The following is a 14,421-nucleotide window of genomic DNA, read 5'->3' as shown; positions in this document are numbered from 1 at the left end:
AGTGTCTGGTGCAGCCAGGGGAAGGAAGGGATTGGGAACAGTCTGGACCCCCAGGCCTACAGTTTGCCCCAGCGAGCTTGCCCCTGGTCCCTCTGAGACGTTAATAGCACTCAGCATTTCTTCCTCAGGATCCCAGCCATTTATGAACCCACGGCTGCACTCTTAAACCGCTGATGACTGAACCTGATTCAATATTTATTCCTGGAGAGAGGGCAAAAGGGCAGGCGTCACCCTAGGCAGCTGAAGCTGCAGTTGGCTGGGTTCTGGGGGAGGGAAGGGGAGGGGAAGGGAGGATGTGCTCTCTTTTCTTGGGTACCAGAGGGCTTCTCAGACCTCAGGTGTGCCCCCAGGCAACCATCTCCTTCCTCTTCCTGGCACGGGCTGGGAAGGACTGGAAGGGGACTTTGTCCCCAGGGAATTGTCCCTAAGAGGGTGAAAGTCGAGTAGATGAGGGACCTCAGCCAGGAGCTGTCAGAAACCCAAACCTCTCCCTTGAGATAAGAAAGCCCCCAGGTCCTGCCCAGGACCCAGTGGGAGGCTTCCATGGAAGGAGGAAAGGTCCTGCTTTTCCCTGAAAGGAGGCGGGGAAGAGGAAAGCGGGGAACTGGGGTGAGGCCCCTCTGAAGAATGAAAGTAGGTGGTGCCTGAGCAACAGGGCTGGGCCGCCACTCCTCGGTGGGAGTCAGCCCCACCGAGACTCTGTAAGCATCCAGAAACTTGGTAATTTCCCCACATTAGGCATTGTAATTCTCCCTGGCATGATTAGCAAGAAACCTCGAAACTCCACGTTCTTTAAGGAAGAGGAGCCAGAGATCTCCCTCACTGGCCAGGCCTGGAGGAGAAGCCCTAGAGATAAGAGTGAATTTAGGCTGCTTCAAAGAGGGCAAGGAGGGAACATATGTTTATGTATAGCTGATTCACTTTGTTATAAAGCAGAAACTAACACACCATTGTAAAGCTATTATACCCCAATAAAGATGTTAAAAAAAAAAACACTAATAAAGGAAACTGAAGATGATTCAAAGGAAAAAAAAAGAAAGAGGGCAAGGAGGAGGGCGAGGTGGGGGGGGGCTTGCTGAAGGAAGAAAAGGTGGGGTAGGGGTGGCAGCCGGTGTGTTTTCCTGACGGGAGCTGACTTTACTGGGTGCCTGTTGTGTGTCAGGCACTTCATGTAGATCATAGTTAATCCTCATGATAACATTAAGTCGATATTGTTATCCCGTTTTACAGGTGAGGAAACTGAAGCTTACGAGCGTTCGAGTGACTTTCCTAGTTACCTAGTGAGAGGCATAGCTGAATACAAATCCAGGTCTGACTGAGTCCAGAGCATGTGTGCTTTCTGCAATGCCCTGATGCTCAAGCCAGGCTCCAGGCCCCCTCCAGATAACACAGCCCAGAACAGGGCAGGTCAAACCAGGGGAGGGAGCCTCTGCCACACCTCAGAGTGCCCACACGCAGAGGTCGTGACCCCGGCAGCCCCCAGAGACCGTGCGTCAGAGGCAGCACCACTCAGGAGAAGAACACGGGTTCCGGCCTCAGCTCAGAAAAATCTTGATTCAGACACCACTCATTAGCCTCTGTGCCCTTGGGCAAGTGGTTTAACTTCTCCGAGCCTAGATTTTCTCATCCATGAAGAGGACCTAATCATGGCTACCTCATAGGGCTATTTGAGATTTAAATGAGATACTGGCTATAAGGAGTCTAGCACATAGTAGGTGCTTAATAAATGGTAGAGTTTCAGGCAGGGCTGACTTCTCGGGCATGTAATCATGCATCACCCGGGGCCCCGTGCTCAGAATGGCCCCGCGCTTAGGAGGCTTGGTTTAATGCTTCATTGTTGCCTTCTTGAAATTTTTAATACTTTTTGAATAAGGGGCCCAGCATTTTCATGTTTTATTGGGTCCCCCAATCCTGCTTATTGGTCTGGGTTCAGTTTCCTGGATCCCATGCTCTGGAAAAAGATTCCGTTTCATCATTTCATGGTTTTCTAGGCCCCGGGAAGTATTTCTCTGCCTACCCTTTCCGCCCGTGCTGTTGCTCACAAGAAATTCAGAGAGAGCAGACAGAACCGTGGCTCACTTTCGTTTCCAGCACCATCAGGGTGGTGGGAGAAGGTCACCCCCTCCTCGTTCTGAGGAGGACCGTGAGCCTGGGCTCCTGGGAATCAGCATCGTCTCCCTGATGCCAGCAGCCCTGTTAGGATTAAAGCTCCGTAAGGTTGGGAGCTTTAATCCCCTACCCAACTCCTGGGGTGAGGGCCGCTGGTCCGGGCAGAAGCAGAGCTCTGAGCAATGTCAGGAAATGATGGGCAGGGCAGACCTCCAGACACAGCAGTTCCCAGGACTGGAACCCGAGGTGGAGCCAGAGGCCACTCTCCCTCGGTGCAGACTGCTCCGAGGCTTCTGACCTCCAAGGCTCTACCCATTAGCTGTTTTTAGACTCCAGTTCCCAGGGGCCCAGCCGTTTGCTAAATTGGCAGCCTGGGCCCACCTCTGAACTCTGAGAAGCATCCTGCAGGGGAAGTAGAAACTGATCGGCTGTGAGGCTGTCTGTCATCTCTCATTCGCTCTCAAAAGACTTACCCCATTTCTAGGTCTAGGAGCCTTTTACAAGAACACTGGAGCAGGGTGAGGGAAGATGAGAGAGAAGATAGTGGAAGAGGAGTCTGGGGTGCAGCTGCACAACCAGGGAGAGGAATCATAAGCCCACCCAAAGACCATGAAATATCAGAGTCAGAAGGGACCTTTGAGAAACTGAGTTCAGAGAGGGAAAGTAAGTTACCCAAAGTCACACAGTGAGGACTGGAACCTGGGTCTCCTAATGCCCAGCCCGGGATCTTTCCATCACATCATTTGTCTTCAGATTCAGAAACAAATTGGGGTAGTGAGAGAAAAAAATAGACAACTCCCCTCATCTTCTGTACACACACACATATATTCACAAACAAACACTAATTCCTCCTGAAGACTGGTGAAGGGAGGTGCTAGACCCTGGTCAGGTAAAAAGGGCGTCAGTGTAGGGAGGTACGTGCCCTCTGACCATACCATTGGCATGGCCTCTTGAATCTGAGGCTTTGGGGTGGCATGATGTGCTATGCTTCTGCCAGGACCCTTCTCCCAGTGGCTGATCTGACAAGGCTGCTACCTTTCTGAGTCCCCAGGCTGAGATCTTGGGGCCTCTTCATGGGAAGGAAGGACCAGGAAAGTTTCCCATTTAGTGTGGGTTTTAAAGATAATAACATTAATTGCTAATATATATTAAGCACTTTATATATGCCGGCACCATTCTAAGAGATTTTCATGTATCAATTCATCTAATACTTACACAACCCTATGGAGATAGATACTCTCACTGTCCCTTTTTATTTTTTAAATTTATTTATTTTATTTATTAACTTTTGGCTGCGCTGGGTCTTCATTGCTGCACGCGGGCTTTCTCTAGTTGCGGCGAGGGGGGCCTACTCTTCGTTGTGGTGCGCAGGCTTCTCATTGCAGTGGCTTCTCTTGTTGCGGAGCGTGGGCTCTAGGCATGTGGGCTCAGTAGTTGTGGCGCACGGGCTTAGTTGCTCCACGGCATGTGGGATCTTCCCAGACCAGGGCTCGAACCCGTGTCCCGTGCATTGGCAGGTGGATTCTCAACCACTGTGCCACCAGGGAAGTCACATTGTCCCTATTTTAAAGTTGAAGAAACTGAAACACAGAGAGATTAAGTAACTTGCCCAAGGTCATAAAGCTAGTAAACAGTAAAGCTGGGATTTGAACCTAGGCAGCCTGGGAGTGGGTAGCCTGTGCTCCTCCATCACTCCCCAAATGAGTGCTACCTTTGGGCTCCTAGTTCAGTGCTCTTGGCCGTGTAACACCTGCTTGATCCCCATCCAGTAAGGTTTTAGTTAGAAAAAGCTATGTATATTTCTATTTACATATACATTTACCCTCTGATTCAGCTCCCCTTTCCTCCCACACCTGGGTGCCAGGCACTGTTGTCCAACCAGGAGGTAAATCTACAGTTGGGGGAGCAATTTCTCTCTTCAAGCCCCTCTTTCCTGCCCCGTGAGAACACCTCTTAGTGGCCTATGCTGCCACCTTCTGGCCACAGAGTGTTAAGACAGCCCCTGTGGGTGTTTTTCAGCTGTTGATTCCCAAATATATATATTTTTTGTTATTCCAGATTATTTCCAGCTTTATTGAGATGAAACTGACATATAACATTGTGTAAGTTTTTTTTAAGATTGGATTATTTTTACTGACTCATAACGTAGCTTGAAACACAATCTAGAGACCCTTGTCAACACCAGCTTTTTCCCCCCATTTTTAACTGAAGTATAGTTGATTTACAATGTTTCAGGCGTACAGAAAAGTGATTCAGATATATATAGATATATGTATCACTATTGTGTAAGTTTAAGGCATACACGGGTGATGATTTGATACACATACATATTGTGAAATGGTTACCACAGTACCTTTAGTTAACACTTCCCATAGTTAACTTTTTCTTGGTGGTGAGAACTCTCTGCCCAAATCTTTATCTTTTGAGACCCACGTCTGTGTGTTCTGATGTGTATGGCTTTCGTACCCCAACACCCTGTAACTCCCCTAACTTCAGAGCTGGCACTAGAACCCAGGGCTCCTGGCTCCTGACTCAGTTCTCACATCACAGCACCACACTGTTTCTTCAACAAGGCAGCAGAAAACACAGACAAAGTGAGGGCCTGGAGAAGGACAAGACAAAGATCACGTGCTGGCTGGTGCCAGAGTCAGGATTTAGACCCACATCAGGGGGGCAGCAATACGCGGGGGGGGGGGGGGGGGGGCTTTCTGGAGCGTTTCATGTCCCTGCTGGGGGTTTAGAGAAGGGATAAGCCATACAGGTAAGGAAGTGTGAAGCTGAAGGGGGTTGAGCAATCCAGGGCAGCTAGACAAAGGCTTTGTGGCTGAGGAGAGGGGGGAAGGGGGTGGATGCTGGGACTTCGTGCCCGGACTCGGGAGATGGCGCACAAGAGGCAAGAATGAGGGTCCATGGGGAGGGGTGGGAGAGGAGAACAGAGAGAGAACAGGAGGAGGGATGGACTCCTGGGCTCTGGCCCTGACTGAGGGATCAGAAGGAGAAATGGAACAATAGACAATGAAGGAGGAATCAGATGGAAGAGCTGAAGCCCGAATGCTTTAGAGACAGACTTTCATCTTAGAGCAGGGGCAGGATCGTTCAGGCCCTGCTGCCTGTTTTTGCGCTGCCTGCAAGCTAAGAATGTTTTTTTACATTTTCAAATAGTTGAAAAACTTCAAAAGAAGAATAATATTTCATGAAACCTGAAAATTGCATGAAATTCAAACCTCGGTGCCTACAGATAAAGTTTTATGAGGACACAGCCGCGCGCTCATTCACTATGTATCGTCTATGACTGCTTCCTGCTGCAGCAGCAGAATGGGTCATGACAGAGACCATGCGGCCCACAAAGCTTAAAATATTTACTCTTTGGTCCTTAACAGAAAGTTTGTGGACCGCTACCTTAGAGAAAAAGGGCCCTGGGTCACAGGATCTGCCCCCCTATTGGAGGGGAAACTGCCTGGGGGAAGTTGAGGCTGCAGACGGAGGGGCAACCAAGGAGCCGAAAGAGCGGAGGGACCTCTCAGGCCTCTGCAGAGGCAGCTGCCCCGATTTTCCTATGACAAAACTCCTCGACAATAAACCTGCATCTTCCAGCCGCTAGCCAGCTCTCCCCAGGGTGGGTCTTAGAGGGTCCCAGACCCCTCCACATACCTTCTGGCCTGGGAATCCCTGCTCCGCCGTTATGAACTGTGTGGACTTGTGCAATTCCATAACCTCTACGCCTTAGGATCTCCGTCTGTAAGATGGGGATGATAAGGCAGACCTTGAAGGACTGTTGAGAATTCTTCTATAAGATGACAAAGTTTAGAGCTCAGCGCACAGTGGCTTTCTGAAGACCTTGTTGCTCTCGGCTTCATAAGTGCGTGCACCTCCTAACTGTGTCCACTAGAGGGCAGGAAGGCCCTCCTGGCGGCCAGGAAGGTGTCAGATGGACTTGGTCCGCAGGTTTCCGGCCTGGGGAGAGGTGCCTGCCCTGCTGTTTACAACCCTGGCCTTTGATCTGCTCCGGTTCTCCCCACAGCCTGCTGAGGGCCAGACTGTGGCAGAGCTTCCCGCTGGGGGAGGTGGGGCCAGGCTTCCTTCTGACCCTTTCTTTGTCCCTCAGAGGCAGGCCAGGCTGAGGCCAGGTCACTCACTGGATAAACACTCCTTCTCCAGTCTATCGTACATCACCTCACATCATCCTCCGACGACCCTGGATGCAGGCAGAGCTGTGGAATAATGCCCCTCATTCTGGTGAGGGAACTGAAGCTCAGAGAGGTTAAGTGGGTTGCCCAAAATCCCACAGCTAGTTAGCAGGCCAGCTGGGATCGTTGCTCATGTCATATCTTCCGGTGCCGGGTGTGGCTCTCGCCGGACTGGCAGGCTGTCCTTAACGGCCACGCTGTCCCTGAGGCTCCACCTTCTGCAGCTTCTTCCAGCGTCGCTGCCGCTGCCCTCCAGGCTGGTGAAACACCAAAGCACACCTCTACCCAACAGAACTCAGAATGTTCCAAGTGCTTCCGTACACGTGAGCTCATTTCTATTGAGAACAGGCTCTCCCAGGGGATTCGAGGGCAGCAGCAACTGTTCTGTCCGGGGGATTTGATGCATTTAGGCACACAAGGGCAGATGGGCACATACACACCCAGATGTGTGCTGGCAGGGGACAGTGACAGAGAGGTTGCTGGGCGGAAGTAGTCAGGGAAGACTGCTGGGAGGATGGCCTTTGGGAAGCTGCAGGAAGGCGAGTGAAGAGGCAGGAATGCTCACGGTCTTTCAGGGTAAGCAGTGAACCAGACAGAGGTGTGTACCAGACCGAGTACAGGGCAAAGTACAGGCAGAGTAGAGGGCAAAGTGTGAGCCCAAAAGTTAGAGGAGGCTGCTTCACAAGGAGCCTTGAATGCCAGGCTCAGGGAAGTGGATTTGTTCATGTGGGCAATGGGGAGACATAGAAGGCTTTTGAGGGAGGGTGTCTTAGGGTTCCTTTTTTTTTTTTTTTGGCCATACCGCAACATGCGGGATCTTAGTTCCCCGACCAGGGATCCGACCCCGTGCCCCCTGCAGTCCTGCAGTGGAGTGGAAGCACAGAGTCCTAACCGCTGGATCGCCAGGGAATTCCCAATGGTGTCTTAGGAAGGCTGATATGAAAGTGTTAAGAAGACTGGGCGCCTTGGGAAGGAAGCAGAAGAGGATGTTTCTGTGGTCCAGGCTCGAGGTGACTGTAGACACAGTGGAGAGGGCATGGGTTCCAGCGTGTCGAGCTTGATGTAATGTGGGAGGCTGAAGGAGACGGACTAGCCCAAGACGGCAGTAACTGGAGAGTTAGGGTGTGTATATGTGAGAGTGGGTGACGGTAGGGAAACATGGCTAATTCTTTTTCTATGAGGATGAGTTTGAGGACATCAAGTAGAAATGCTCTGTGAATGCATCAAGATACAGCATGAGATATTAGAAGAGAGTCAGAGCTCAAGACGCAGCAAAGGAGGGAATCAGTCACAGGGACATGATCTCTGAAGCCGTGAGAGGGAGTCTGGGTGCCAGGTGAGCAGCTGAAGAGAGGCTGAGGCAGCCGGGGAGGGAGAGGAACTAGAAGAGGTGGCCCAGGGGAAGAGTGTATGTTGGGGCACCCCCTATCCCATCCCAGAGGCTCTCGAGTGGAGCACGTGGCACCCCTCTAGCAACCATGATTGGGTGGTGGAGGGGGGACATTTATCCTAAATTCAGGCCAGTCAGAGAATTACAGCACTTTTGATGGACGTGATGGACAAAAAAGCTCTTTCCATCAGTAATTGAACAAGGAAGCAGTTTCTGTGTCCCCAAGAGGAGCCAGCCTTAGGCTGAGGGAGACAGAGCCAGGGATGGAAACACACTTAGCCCTGGGTGACACCCCTGAGTTGCTCCATCAGTCCTTGCCTGAACCATCGGTGAACAAATAACTGCACTTTGTTCTGTGAGGTAGGGTTTTCTGTTTCCTGCAAATGGAATATTCCTAACTCATACCAAGGAAGAAGGAAAACCTGAAGAAAGTCACTTCTTGGTAATTGAGGGAGGAGAAGATTTCAAAATGGATGGAGAAGTGAATAGTATCACATGCTGAGCGTGTCAGGTCAGAGATGTCTTACTGACCCAAAACTGTGTGACAGAGAGGAAACAGTGGGTCACAGAGGTTCCTGTAGTCAGACCCACACCCAGGACTCAGGTTTCACAATTCATTACCTCAAGAGGGAAAGGGGAGCTATGTCTTGGAGAGCTATTCCAGGGGGTCTTCCCCACCTATGGCTTTGGTGTAGTCACCCCAGCTCCCACTCCTTTCCAGAAAGTTCTGGAGATTTAATGGCCATTTCCCTACCCTCATGCCAAACCTCTACTCATCTAACGTTGACCTCAGACAAGAAAATATCTCATATTTTTTAAACTCTCTTTAGACAAAGAAAGACCACATGGCTCCTAACTCAACCACACCAACACTGGGACAGTTCTTCCTAGTGTCTGAGTCAATTCCTTTCCGTTGAGAAGGACCCGTCAGCCCTCCCACTGACCAGGGCTTGTTGGTGGATCTGTAGGGCATCTGAAGGTGACACACAGGGCTTGGGGAGAGAGGAGGCAGGCAGGCAGGAGTGGCTGCAGGGGAAGGAGGGCACCCTGCCCCAAACACCCACAGGGCCCCTGTGGCGGGGCCAGGCTCTTCCTGAGCGGATTACCGCTGCGGTCTAAGTGGGCGAAGCTGCCGAGAATGCTACTGTAACGAGGGCTTTTACCGAAATGTAGACACCCAGCCCCGGCGTGTCCTGACACACAGACGGGAAAATGAGCAGAGTAAGCTCCCAGCGCTAAGCCGCTCCACTGTCCTGCCTGTTGCTAAAACACCTTGCAGAGTTTTCTGCCCGTGCCCCTTCCCCTCCAGAACCTCACTCTGGGGCCAGAGGGCTTTCTCCTCCTAAAGGTGGGAGAGGCGGCCCTTCAGGAGGGTGAGAGCCGAAGGGCACAGCTGAAAGCTTTTGTCCTTCAGCCTAAATAGTATGGTGGAGCCCCATGCAAGTGAGTGGGTGGCCCAAGGTCTCACGGCAGGTCTGCAGCAGGGTCAGGATTAGCACTAGGTCTCCTGGCCCCCAGTGAGGGCTCACTCCTGTGCACCTTGGGGTCCTTCCACCCCCAAGCATGCCCCTCACACTCAGTTCTCCTCCATCTCCCACCGCAGACCTAGGGGCTGCTCTCTGGGAGCCCTGATGGGTGACTGGCAGCTCCCAGGTGTAGTCCGGCACAGGGTCTTTCTTAATTTGGCGCTGGTTCACTTATAGGGGTGGAGTCACAGGCCATGGTCATGTCACATGGAGGCAGGTAACGTTCGCAGCTGCCAGGGGAAACCAGAGTGGAAAAGTCCCATCCCAGTCTCTGAGGGCCCCCGGAAATGGGGGAGTGTCTGTGCCACAGGGAGGGGGCCCTGGGAACCCAGAGTAAGCACTGGGGCTTTCCAGCAAGCCGGCGGCTCTGGGTGGTTGAGGAACACAGCGCTGGGCGGTGGGCGGCAGGGGGAGAGGGCAGGGTGGATGGGAGAAGTGGCCCCTGAGAGGCAGGCAGAGGGTTGTGGGGCGCCTACGTAATTGCTGTGCATCTCCACCTGGGTGTCCCACAGTCACCTCAAAGGTAACTTGTCCCAGCCCACTCATCACCCTGACAGCCTTCCTCCTGGGCTCTGTATCCTGGCCAGTGAAGCACCACCCCAGGCATCTAGCCAGAAATCAGGAGGTCCGCCTTCACGCCTCCCTCTTCCCAGTTCTTCACTTCCTGCCAGTCACCACGTTTTTGCCAAGTTTACCTTCTCAGTTTTTCTCAGAAGCACCCCCTGCTCTCCAGCCAGCCCCCTCTGTTCTCTTCTCACCTGATCAAAGTAACAATCTCCTAACAGCTCTCTCTGCCTTGTCCCTAAAATCCGTCCTCCATGTGGCCTCCATGCCCGTCCCCCTAAAGGGCCAGGCTGAGCAGTTTTTCCATTTAAGTCTCCAGGGTCTCCCCATCCCCTGAGGGATCATCTTGGGCTCTTCAACATGACTAAAAGGACGGAGGTGGTTTGACTCCATCTTGCCAAAGCAGTGCAGAAACACAGCTGCTAGGGTCTGACTTCCTGGGTTCAAATCCTGCCTGCTACTTTCTAGCTGTGTGACCAAGGGCAAGTTACTAAACTTCTCTGTGCCACCATTTCCTTACCTATGAAATCAGAATGTGAAGAGTACCCGCCTCATAGACTTGTGAGGATGAAGTGCGTTTCTCTGTGCAAAGCAGTTAGAGCTGGGATTGTTCCCACCTCCTCCTCCGCCTTCCTCTCTGCCCTTCCCTGCCTCACGCATTCGCTTTGGCAGCTGGGCTCTTGTAGAATTAGTTACAAGAATTCCGCTGGCAAATCTTGCTATTTCTCGTCTCAGCGTCTGGGCACTTCAAACAGGTAACTTCCTCTTCCCCACCTCGTGCACCCACCGTGCTTGTTGCTTGTCTCACTGGCTTGTTTGCCTGATATCCTGTCTGTCTCCCCAGCTGCACTGAGCCCCTTGAGGGCAGGCCTGGGTCCCTGGTGCCTAGAACTCTGCATGGCACCCAGCATGCCCCCAAGGAATGTGTGCTGACTGACTGAAGGAAGGAAACGTTTGCCCCTAGAGTGCTGGGTTTGGGTATTCATCGCAGTGAGGGGTGCTCAGGTAGGGGGATATTGCGACGTCACCGTGGTCCCAGAGATACACCTCAATATCTGTGTCCCTCCCCCAGGCACGTCTATTACACGGTAATGGGCATCAAAAACACAACGATGGTCCAAGCCCGGGGAAGGGCCTGGAACCTTCTGGGGTCTACAGATGTGCTGCTGGAGGGGACCAGCAGAGGGAAGAGGCAAAGAAAAAGGATAACAGGACATGAGGTGGCGAGAAGTCTGCTGTCCCCCAACTTTCCTTGGGTCTTCAGGGATTCTTGTGACCCTGGGGACCTGCCCCTAGTGTGACCCAACAAAGTTCCCTTTCCTGGAGTCAGATCAAGGAGATGGTCCCATAGCTCTGCCATGCCACTGCCCTGAACCCCATAAAATGGGGATAATAATACCTACTCCACCTTCCCCCTATCGAATGGCTCAGATTCATCCACTCACCTATTATTCAGCCAGCCAGCCATTCAATAACTTTAATAAATATTTTCCATGCCAGGCATGGCACTGGTTGTGGGGGACACAACCTTGCTTAAGACATGCGCAGTTCCTGCTCCCGGGGAACTTGGAGAGTTATGAAACAGACAATGAAACCACGAAGTTGAAGTGCGGCGAGTTATGACTGAGAAATAGAGTATAACAGGAAGGAATGAAATAAATGGGGGCAGGCCTCATTAGGGCCCCCCGGACTGCTCTGCTCACGTGGTGGTTACCGGTGCCAGAGACATGGGGTCTTGTGGTCTCTTATGGTCACAGACTTCTGGCATGATGACCCTACTGCCTCCCTGCCCTCCCATGCCAAGGACTGCCATTGCTGCCCTTCAGTGCATGAAAGAGCTTTGACCTTTTAGGACTTAATATCGTGAAGCTCGAAGTCTCCTTCCAGTCCCTTGTGTTTAGACCCAAGTTTAAGGTAGTTCAGGATGGCTGGAAGAGAAGGTAGACCACCCATAATCCTTCACGACCCCTCTGGGCAGCTGGGACACCCCGGGCCCCGTGCTTCTCCCTCTGGACTCATCCAGAAGCAATCTAGCATTGTTCACAAGCTCCACTCTGGAGCTGGATTGCCTGGGTCTGAATCCCTCCTCACCCACTTTACTACTAGCTGGGTGACCTTGGATAAGTTACCTAACCTCTCTGAGCCTCAACTTTTGTATTTGTAATATCCACACATGTAAGATTACATGACAATATATGTAAAGTGCTTAAAACTGTACTCACAGAAAAACAAACAAACAGTGTTTACACCTGATAAGCTCTCCTGTTTTATGAGCGTTATCTTTGCTTTTACCATGACGTGTGCTACTTGTCTGCCTCTCCCGAAGCCTTTGAGGCCAGGGAGCCTCTGACTTCCTCATTTATCCTGGTATCCCCAGGACCTGGCACAGCGCCTGGCTCAGAGCAGACAGGCCAAAAATATTTGTAGAGTGACGACTGACTAAAAGGTCAGTAGGAGTGCTGGGACGGGCTGGGGAGAGAGACTAAGCTTCCAGGAAGGGGCGGGGCTCTCTGTCTGGGGAGGGACCTGAGGGAAGTTGCCGGAGTCACAGGAGGCAACGTCAGGGGACGCCCGGTCCGGGTGCTATGCTTCTTCTTTTCCTGCTCGCAGCTCCCAGGGGTGCTGTGACCATCTGCTGGGGGCAGGAAGGGCAGGTGCCCAGGGAGGTAGAGTCTGGAGCTAGCCTAGAGGATTTACGCTCCTGCCACTGAGCTCCTGGACCAAGGATGGTTAGAGGGAGTCCACGTGGCCCTGCAGAACAGATGGGGCACCCCTGAAGTGGCTAAGGGTGTGAGGAAAGACCACCTCCATGTAAAGGCTTAAAACTGTAATCACAGAAAAACAAACAGTGATTGCACCGGATAAGCTTTCCGCGTTTTATGAGCGTTATCTTTGCTTTTACCATGACGTGTGCTACTTGTCTGCCACCAAGATGGAAGGGAGAGCCGTCCCGTGTCAGACAGGATGGTCAGCAGATGCCCAGCCCCATGCCCTGACCACGCTGTAGGGAAACTGGGGCCTGCTCCGTGCCGCCCAGGGCTCAGTGCAGGGCCAGGGCTCACACTCCGCTCACTGGCGTGGCCTTGCAGAACGCTCACGGGCCTCTTGGACCTCAGCCCTTGAAGCTCAGCAGAGTCCTGGACAGGTGGAGCGGGGGACCCTGACAGCCTCACTCAGCTGAGTGGGATGATGAGTCACAGATGATCGGAAGCACATCCTAATGGAGATTATGTTCTTAATCGATTAAGAACTAGCTTTACTGTTAGTGGACAAGAAAAGGCCTGAAGTGTTGGCTTCTGGGTGGAAGGGCGTGTCCCTCTGCTCTCTAAACCTGCTCAGGGTTGGGCTCCTTTTTCTCGTCTTAGTCCTTGACCCCTACAGATGGGACCAGCCAAGAAATGACCAGCTGGGAATATTGGCCAAGCCCTGTTTGGCTGGGAACATCCTGCAGTAGTGACAGTGACCTGCTGCAAACACCCCAGTGGGCAGGGACTCCAATAGGAGGCAATTCATGGGTCAGAGGGAGACAAGAAGTGGGCTTGGAGGGCACTGGTTGACTTTAAGTTATCAGGAAGTGCTCTCCTGCCGCTCAGAGATTTCCTTCACCACCATCCATGGTTCTGTTGGCAGCTCCTACACTACGATGACGACTCCTGCATCACCACACACATGCGCGTACACACAGATGCACACATAAACACCCCACACACTGTAATGCAAACACACACACTCTCACACACACACTTACACAGTCACATATGCACATACATGCGCACACCTCCACTCACATACACAAACGCATGCACACACACCCCTTTCCCACCCTCACTGTCCCATTGACCACATACACACACCACTCTGCCCCTTTCACGTGCTGAGACAATTTCAGACATGCCTTTGAGATTTGAGCTTGTTTCCAGTGGGGAATGAAGTGATAGCCGAGGACAAGCTTGAGGGAATGGTGGCTGTAGTTCTGTTTGAAGTTGTTTGTGTGATTGTCAACCAGCCGGTGTTTGCAATTGTTTTCCATTCATTTAATCATTCACTGTGTATTTCCGTATTGACTGAATGCGTCCTATGTACTAGGCACAATTCTAGGTTCTGGGGATCTCAGCTGGTTTTCCCAAGAGGTAGATATGGAGACAAGGGCTTTAAAAAATAAAAATGCTTTATTGAGATATCATTAACATACCATACAATTCATCCATTTAAAGGGAATAATTTGGTGATTTTTAGTGTGTTCACAGAGTTGTGCAACTATCACCACAATCAATTTTTGAACATTTTCATCAGCCCATAAAGAAACCCTGTAGCCATCAGCGATCATTCCCTGTTTTCCTCTTTGCTCCATGACAGCCATGAATCCACGTTTTGTCTATAGATTTACCTCTTCTGGATATTTCATATAAATGGAGTCATACAGTATGTGGTCTTTTGCGCCTGGCTTTTTAAAAAATATATTTATTTATTTTCCCTTTTTTTTTTTTTTGGCTGCGTTTTGTCTTAGCTGAAGCACACGGGATCTTTGTTGAGGCAGGCGGGATCTTTTCATTACAGCGCGTGGTCCACTCGGGCTTCTCTCTAGTTGTGGCGTGCAGGTTTTCTCTCTCTCTAGTTATGGCCCATGGGCTTATTTATCCCGTGG

This window comes from Aethalodelphis obliquidens, unplaced genomic scaffold (genome assembly GCF_003676395.1).
Source record: "Aethalodelphis obliquidens isolate GAN/ISIS:26980383/991018 unplaced genomic scaffold, ASM367639v1 scaffold48, whole genome shotgun sequence".
NCBI classification, from domain to species: Eukaryota; Metazoa; Chordata; class Mammalia; order Artiodactyla; family Delphinidae; genus Aethalodelphis; species Aethalodelphis obliquidens.
The sequence above is the reverse complement of the archived record's forward strand: the minus strand, read 5'-3'. Positions refer to the sequence as shown.